An 8,967-nucleotide genomic window follows, 5' to 3' on the forward strand; every position below is an offset into this window, starting at 1 on the left:
TTAGAACACAATAGAGAATATCTATGACTCTGGGGCAGAGAATGATTTCTAAAACAATACAAAAAGTGCAAACCATAAAAAGATAAACTCAGGGTTACAATTGAAAACTTGTGTTCATCAAAAGATAGCATAAGGAAGTAAAAAGACAGTCTACAAACCTAAAGATATTGACAATACACAAAACCAGTAAGGACCAGAAACCAGAATAAAGAACTCCTACAAAGCAAAAAACAAACAAAAAAGTAGAAAACTGGACAAAAGACTTACACAGAAATTTCACAGAAGAGGAAACAAAAATGGCACATGAACATTTGAAAAGCTGTTTAGTCTCGTTTATGGTCAGGGAAAGAAAAGCCACAATGAGACACCTTCTACCCACCAGCGTGGGAAAACAGAAGAGCCCGACACCTCCGAGAGTCGGTGGGGACACAGAGCCGCAGCAGCTCTCCCGGCAGGAGAAGGACCTGGCTCCAGGGTCCCAGGTGGTCATCGGAAGGGCTGGAATGAGCGGAGGCTGATCCCGTGAGGTTGAGAGTCCTGGCATCATATTTTGCTTCCTACCTATCAGAGCTTGGGTCCCCTGTCCTCACCCCTCCCCAGATGAAGGACCAAAGACAAGGACGGGGGTGCAGGTCGTTTACTTACTTGGGAGGTGATCTCAGAAAGCTAGTGACCGAGCAAGAAGAGAGAGATAGGGAAACAAGGGAAGGCCACGAAGGAATGAATGAGTTAACCTGCTGCTGCTGTGGGCAACGGGGGCCCTTAGGGCTGCTAGGAGCCCTCCGAAGAACCACGTAGACTATGTCTTGCCCCTCAGAAGGACGAGAGGCTTGGGCAATTAACTGCCCACTGCTGTCTGCTACTGCTTGAGGACTGCCCGGTACTGTTCTCAGCTCAGGCCCTGTAGTCAACAGCCCTGAAAAGGTCGGGATAGTAGCCCTTCCTTGATGTACAGTTAGTTTGACAAAGAGCTGTGGTTCCCTTGGGGGGCGGGGGAGGGGGACATTTGTCCATACTTGGAGGGATGTCACAAAGTCCTTCAAAGACATCCAGCCTCCTTCTCAATCCATGGGACATGGGTCTGAGAGCTCACAGTTGAAAACCAGGTGACAAACAGTGATTTTTCCATTGTAGCAGCGGGCATTAGCCTGCTTGCCAGCTCTTGGTTTTTTCTGGTTATACAAGGCAAGCAGCACCTCGTTGGCGACCTATCTGCTGTACTGCTCTTAGGAAGACCATGCTCTATTAGCACCACCGGGGGTCAAGACACACTGGTTGCGAGTTGGGTCTTGATGCCACTTGGGTATTGTGTCCACCTGGCCTCTGGTGGTTAGTGGCACCACCCGGCCTCTGCTATTTCAGAATCCTCTCATCCTCATAGATGCTTGGGAAGCCAGTTCCATGGTCATATCTCCTGAAGTCAATCCTGGCCTACAGAGGACAGCCAACTGCGAGCTTCCCAAAGGTGCCGGTCCCACCACAGGGCACTCCTATTACCGGAGAGAAGGGACTGAGCCCTCCCGGGAACTTGGGCACGGAGTGCCTCTCAGGCCTTAAGAAATGAATCTACGTCAAATCTCTACTTCCTGTCTCCTTCCGAGCTTTTCCTCAACACTCTGCCGAGGCAGCTCTGCCACCTCCGCCTCATTTAATGCTGGCCAGGGTTTCTCAACCTCAGCACTACCGACATTTTGGGCCAGATCATTCTTTTTCATGGGGAGGTGTTCTGTGCAACGTAGAAAGTTTAATAGCATCCCTACTCAATAGAAGAAGCAGTCCTTAGCTGCAACAACTAAAAATATATCCAGACATTGCCAAATATCCCCTGGGGAGGCACCATCGCCCCCAGTTGAGAACCAGTGGTACTGGTCATTGCCATGTCCAAGCTTTAAGAAGCCTGCCCAGCAGCTTCTCGGCACTGGCTCTCACTCTCCTTGCTAGGTCCTTAAATCCTGAATCATGAGCGAATGCCCCCATCCAGCTTTCTAGTCCACCAGTACCCCGACTCTTGGTCTAACACGCTCACGATTCACTCCCACATGTGCTCCTCCAGTTTCAGCTGGTCCATGTGAATCAGGTCCTACAACTCTTTCAGTACAAAAGCTATTTCCCGTGTGGCAGGGACCATACTTGCCTACTTAGGCAACACGGAGATCTGAGGGGAGGAGACAGATTTTGAGGATAAGCAACATGTTGCAAGGACATGTTGCATCTGCCTCAAGGGAGGTCTCTGCAGAGCATCCAGGCAAGGAGAAGGTGTTCTCCTCTACAGTAGAGAGGTGGACCCTTCGGCTGGCCCAGAGGAGCTAAGGAAATATGGCAGTTCAAGGCTCTCACTGCCCCCACCCAAATAGCTCCATCGCAGGTCTCACACCTGAGCTTTAGCAGAAGCCACGGGTCAAGGCTGTGCATTCAGTTCTGCCATAATTATGATGAAACTCTGGGCCTGGTTTTCAACGCAGTCTGCCCTCCAGCTACAGATGCTATCGCGGAGCCTTCAGTGTTTCACAGTGTGTCCTGAGTTGACATCTCTGTGAACTGAGCCCGATCTGACCTCGAGGCTTCTAAGGGACGTAAGGAGAGCCAGCCCATTCCACCGTCTTTATCATTACCATTGTCCACGTATTGGGCAAGTGCTGGAGCTACTGTACTGGCCAATGCTGTCCCTTCTACCTGAATCTCATCCCAACCCACCACTGGGGAACATGCTAGAGAGTACCAGGAGCTATCGACACCTCACTTACCACCAGCAAAGGGGTCCTTGTTGCCATCCGAAGATGAGTGATCCCATTCCCAGGGCTGGCTTTTTAGAGCTACTTCTAAGACCAACTGTCTTAGTTTATGTTCTGCCAAACTAAGAAAAAGTGACTTGTGTGCAAGTTTCTTGCAGAAGGTGTATCTGGAAAGCCAGAGTAAGGGAGTCAGGAGAGGATTCAGGGAAAAGCCACTAAAGTGCATTGTAGAGCTGGCTAACGTACACTAAGCTGGGCAAACAAATGGGGCTCAGTCCTGCTAGGGTCCCTCTGAAAAATGCACCTCAGAACGGTCCCTTTGAAAGATATGGAACTGTGACATTCATCCACGGAAGCCCATCCCCTACTTATTGAGGGTTATCCCCAGAGATGTAAACTCACATTTCTGAGGTATCCCTATACAGGCTAAGCGAGCTCCCACAAGTCTGTTCCAAATGGCTGAGAGGTATGGCGAGTGCTTGAGGGAGAATAAAAACAACAAAAGAGATGAGGTGAAAAGCCTCAAATGAAAAAGAAAAGGATGAGAAATGAAGAAAGAAGCCCTACTAAGTGGTACTTGAGAGACAGACAACCTTCGCTGTGAGCATCCACATGCACACCTTTTTCATACTTCATTACGGCTCTTGCCGTATTATATTAATGAGTTAAGTAATTGTAAGTCTGTTTCCTCTACTGGTTACGATTTCCTTGTAGTCAGAGTTTTTCACCTGTGCTCAGTATTCTCAGCATCGGCTACCATGTCTAGAAGTCATTTCATATAAACCATACATGTTTGTTGAATGGATGTCTCTAACCTTCCCATTTCCATCAGTGCACTCTGTTCAGGGTCCACGTTTTGAGTGACATGGTGACGAACTCTGATAATTTTCTTTCTTGAATCAGTTTCCCAAGGGGGGACAATGGCTGAGTACGTCCACAGACTGATTTTCTGTACCTCCCCCTAAACACCCTCCTCTCCCCTAGCACAACTTCCCTGAAGAGGACGGACCAAAAGGAATCTCCTGCTAACGAATGTTTGCTCCATAGACGACCATAACCTGGATCAAAACACGAATTTCACAACCAAGCCCTACACACTTCATCCTCCTTGAAGCACATCAACCCTGTCCCTGCAAAACACTGGCATTATCTGGCTAGCTATCAAGTACTGAGTCACTGGAAAAATCTTTTAACCCCATTGTACTGTCAGGATGAGATGCATTTTCTGTTCCTGGAATTACTTATTCCTAAAATTTGCCTGAATAACCTTTCCTTGGTGCTGTAGGCTATATCCAATCCACTTAGTCCAATGCTTTGAGTCACAATCTCTTATTTTAACCTTTTAATAAAAGCCCTCACAACTGAACCCCCAGGGCCACTGCTACACTAGAACTTAACCCAACTGTGCCTGAAAACAAAGGAATCAAACATTAGCAAAAGCAGGCAAAGCTGCAATTCATTGCCTTACCTGATCGAGTTCTTTATAATTAGTTATATTATGGCTAACCAGCCCTAAAAATGGTTTCCAATAATTAAAAAAAAAACTGTGCCCCTTTTTTGTGGGATTATACTATAATCAGTACAACCCACATAATTAAATAACTAATAGCTCGACTTTACTGAGGACTTACTATATGCCAGGATCAGTTTGAAGCACTTTGTGTTAACTTATTTAATCTTCCTAACAGTGCCATGTGACAAGCTATTACTATCTGCATTTTAGAGACAGGGAAAAAGTGCAACAACAGCAAGACTAAGTAACTTGCCCAACAGCACACAACTAGAAATGCCAACTGTTAGATTTGAAGGAGGGCAGTCTGGGCCCTGGAGCCTGGGCTCTTCACGTGGGAAACTGCCCCCCCCCCATTACCTTCAAAAGCCAGGATTAGATAAACCTTTTTCACTCCTCAATGAGCAATGCCAGCATAACCTGACTGACGAAAAATCTAATCCATTCACACCAGTATCTTGCAACCAGGAGGCTTAAGGCAGCGGAAGTGAGAAATGATGGAAACTGAATCATACATTTCATTACCGCGAACAGCCTTGGAGCTCTGAAATTCACAAACCAAGTGCAGTTTAAATCCTTAGAGCACGGGGATGGCATAGAATTAAAACTGACCCAAGCAATCACGAGTCTCAAAACTGTATACGTTGATCTGATGGCCACGACCAGCGGGAAAACTCCAAATGCCGAGACCCGCAGGCCACTTTCCCCACCTCTTTCAGAGCTGGGTGGGGCACCGTGCACCAAATCCTACCCCCGCCAGCCGGCACTGCCGGCGATGCCACAGGCCACCACAGAGCCCAGAGCACAAGAAGTCCCCGTGGGAGGAAACAGATCCCTGTAGCTCGTGGGAAGGAGGTGGGAATGATCACCGCAGAGGGTGGGGCCTGAGGGCAAAGGCAGCTGCAGGGTCCCTGGAGAAATGAAAGGAGCGGACGGAGGACAGGCGCGCGCGGGGGAGACAGGTGGGCACCCAGTGCGGGGCAGGCCAGGTGAAGAAAAAGGCGGTGCGGAAATCAAAGCGCTCCAGAAGCGGTCAATCGTCCCGAGCGGCCCCGCGGGGCTGCGGGGCGCCTCTCGCAGCCCTCGGGCCTCCACCCCGCCCGCTCCTCTCCGGCCGCCAGGCCCCGACTCCGCCGCGGCCCGGGGAGGTCCGAGCCCCACCTCGGCGACCGCCGGCCCTTCCGCGCCGCGCTTACCTCGGCCACGGCTGCCTCCCGCTCGGCCCCGCGCTCGGTCACCGGTTCATGCCGCAGGGCACGGGCCACCGCCGCCCGGCTGGGGCTGCACGAACGAGGGGAGAGGGCGGCGCCGGCGACCCGGCGGCTCGGCGTCTGACACCGAGCGCACTGCGCATGCGGGAGCGGCCCGGGCCCGCGCCCCCTGCTGGACAGGAGGAGTCGGGGCACGGCTTCATGTTCTCGCCCAGACAGCTCGGGATCCACCGTACAACTCAACTCAAAGCTGGGCAGCCTTGGTCATAACTAAAGAAACTGCAAACCGAAACAACGAGGCAGCATGCTTCACTTATAAAACTCACAAAAATGTAAACATTTTATTATAATCAATACTGGTGAACGTGCAACATCCCTGGAGGGCAATTTGGCAGTATCCCTCAAATGTAAAATGTGGTAACCTTCCCCCTACAATCCCTCTGTAAGGAGTCGACCCTATAGATATTCTCAACAATATTTATCAAAAATATTCATTACAGTACTGTTTCTAATAATAGTGAAAACTGCACACAACCAAAATAAATTATGAACATGATTAGAATAATGCAAGTGTACATATATGTGTTGGGACGGAAGTATCTTCAACATATGTTCATATGAAAGCATAGTCCAAACAGTGTGCAAGTATGATCCTTTCTACATAACTATATAACTAGCAGGGATAGGTATATATTCAGGCATGTGTATAATATTTTTTCCTGGAAGAAATCCAAGAAGCAATTAAGTTTCGTGGTGAGAAATTGTGGAAGCAGAAATGGGGAAGAGACTTCTATTTTCATTTTGTTTCTGTATTATTTACGTGACCTAGCCTTCTACATGCACAGTAAAATCCCTGTCATAAGGCAGTAAGTGGACCCTAAAAAATGCAATCAAAATTTAGCTTGATGTTACTGACAGGGTAATGAAACGACCCCACTGAGCCTACGTCGTTTACTGGTACTGGCTGCAGAATCCAAATCCATTTCTAGTCCCAGGTATTCCTTAGCGCCATCTGGTGGAAGTTGTCACTTACAGCTTAAATATTCACGGAGATGAGTCTGACTCTGAAGAGACTCGCTGTGGCTTCCAGCAACAACAGTGATTTCAGAAATGTGCTTGTCAGTTAATGCCTGCTTGTCACCGATCCAGGGAGATTGGGATGAGAGTATTCTGGAGATGGGAAACCCACATTCTGCGTCTCCACATCCGGAAAAGCGTTGTCCTGCCCTCCAAATGCACATCCCCCCCAAAAGGATAGGACATTTAGCACACATAAACCCCACTTGAGAACTAGGTAAGTGGAGAGCATTTTGTTTTCTCCTTTGCTTTATCTGTATTAAATGTTTTTAATTAATCATTCTTTCATTAAATGAGGACTTTCTGGGTTAAAGACCATAGCCTTTGAGGAACCCGCCTATCTTATTCACTTTATAACTCTAGGTATGTATAGTGCCTGGCACATAGTAAGTGCTCAGTGAGTATTTTTTTGAGTGAAATAAAGAGTGCCCAGATGCTGTAGGAGCTCAATAGAAAGAAGAGAAATTCACAAGTAAGATTAGCCAAAGCAGAAGATGAAAAGTGGCAGAGGAGAATATAAACAAAATGCTACAGGGTTCAAAAGAGAAAGCAATTGTGGAATCTATAGAACAAAACAAACTAACAAACAAACAAAAAACAGAAACCGACTCATTGATACAGAGAAAAAACTGATAGTTGCCAGATGGAGGGGGAGTGGGGGCTAGGTGAAAAAGGTGAAGGGATTAAGAAGTACAAGTAGGTAATTACAAAATAGTCCTGGGAATGTCAAGTACAGCATAGGGAATATACTTAATAATATTGTAATAATTATGTATAGAACCAGGTGGGTACTGGACTAATGGGGGGGGATCATTTCAGAAATTATATAAATGTCTAATCACTCACTATATTGTACACCTGAAACTAATATAAAATAATACTGAATGTAACTGTAATTGAAATTTTAAAAAAAGAGAGAGAAAGCAGTCACACCCAGTTGGGAAGATATAGGAAGACAACATGTAAGACTGATCTCTTTGCTGGTCCTGGAGGCTATCCAGGATTTTGACCAGTAGAGAGGTGAACAGGGCATTCCAAGCAAAGGAAAGAGTCGTGAGCAAAGGTAGATGTGATCAAGGAGAAGCAATCAGAAAGAACAAGCGTTTTTTAATCTAATGTGACTAATCAGTATAGTTGCATTTCTAGGGGTAGAAACCATGCAAGTCATTGGAAGTGAGAAAGAATAGAAGCTGTGATATTAGAATCTATCTGATGCCAAAGAAGCTGAGGGTGACTGAGTGGGAGCCAGAGAAGAGTGGGAGCCAGGACCTGAAATCTCTGAGAAGGGACAGAAGTGTTCTAGTATTCAGTGCTTTAAAGAGGAGAGGCTGGAGAAGGATGTTATTCACTTGGAAGGTACAGGGCAAAGCAAAGATGGCACACAGACCCGCTTACCCAGTGAATCAGAAAATGTGGAATTAGGAGCTAGAAAGGGCATGGCTTTCAAGGGAAATGTCATCATCAGAGTACAAGGAACACAGGATTTTGAACCAAACCAACCTGACTTTGAATCCTGGCTCTCATATTTTGGAGCTATTTTTCCGTGACTTTGGGATGGTCATTCCATCTCTTTGAGACTCAGTTTCCTCATCTCTAAAATGAGGAATAATGTCGGCTTCCCAGGGTTGTTAGAGTTAAGACCAATACATGTAATTAACCCAGCACAGTGTCTGGCACATAGAAGGTATTCAAGGAAAGACAGGGAGGAAAGAAAGGCAGAAAGAGGAAAACAAATCCTAAAACAAATAGCATGGTTTACAGAAACACTGATTTCACTGACATTCTCTTAAAACAGGAACACGGGAAGAGACAGCTTTACTAAACTGGAGTGTCGTCACCAGAGAAGGGACCTCACCACATGGCTTTAAGGTCAGATCAGAAAGCTCTTTTGGACTCTGAATTAAAGCACCCCTGGGGATGGGGTGGGTGGTCCTTTGCATTCTTGGGGTGGAAAGGTTAGTTAGTCTCCACAAAAGCCTCGGTTCAGGGTCCAGCCCCATATCTATTCCCAAAGCCATGGCTAAGTGACTCTGGTTTGGGATCATCAGTGAAAGCAGCTCCTTCCCAGGAAGGAGGAGAAGGAAGAGCATCCCGGAGTCAGAGAAGCCCCCATGGGGTCCTGTTCACCTGTCCCAGGTGTGCTGGGGGCCCACACATCCTAAGTGTGCGAACAATGTGAACATGTAGAATTAACACCTTCCTCCGTGTAGTTTGGGAATTATCTCTCTTTTTTATTTGGGGTGCACACTGTCCCTTATATGCATTGTTCCTTTGACTCATTTCCCTGGCAACAAAGGAGGAAGAATGACAGCGCTACTAAAATGAAGGTATGGTTGTTCGTTTTCACACCCACAGGGGGCTAAGGGCTGTGGTTAGGAAGGAGCAGTCACAACTCCTCCATTCTGTCAATTACCCACAACAGAGGTGTCTGGTTTCT

General features: G+C 47.2%; 1 protein-coding gene across 1 annotated transcript in view; it reads right to left on the reverse strand.

The window, feature by feature from the left end:
• EXT2 (exostosin glycosyltransferase 2) overlaps positions 1 to 5,572 on the reverse strand; it is a 127,272-nt gene extending 121,700 nt beyond the window's left edge. The window contains exon 1 of the mRNA XM_033119158.1: positions 5,439 to 5,572. The gene's annotated coding sequence lies outside the window, so the exon portion shown is untranslated. The remainder of the gene's footprint in view (positions 1 to 5,438) is intronic.
• Positions 5,573 to 8,967: the final 3,395 nt, after the last annotated feature.

This window comes from Rhinolophus ferrumequinum, chromosome 11 (assembly GCF_004115265.2).
Source record: "Rhinolophus ferrumequinum isolate MPI-CBG mRhiFer1 chromosome 11, mRhiFer1_v1.p, whole genome shotgun sequence".
Classification (NCBI taxonomy): domain Eukaryota; kingdom Metazoa; phylum Chordata; class Mammalia; order Chiroptera; family Rhinolophidae; genus Rhinolophus; species Rhinolophus ferrumequinum.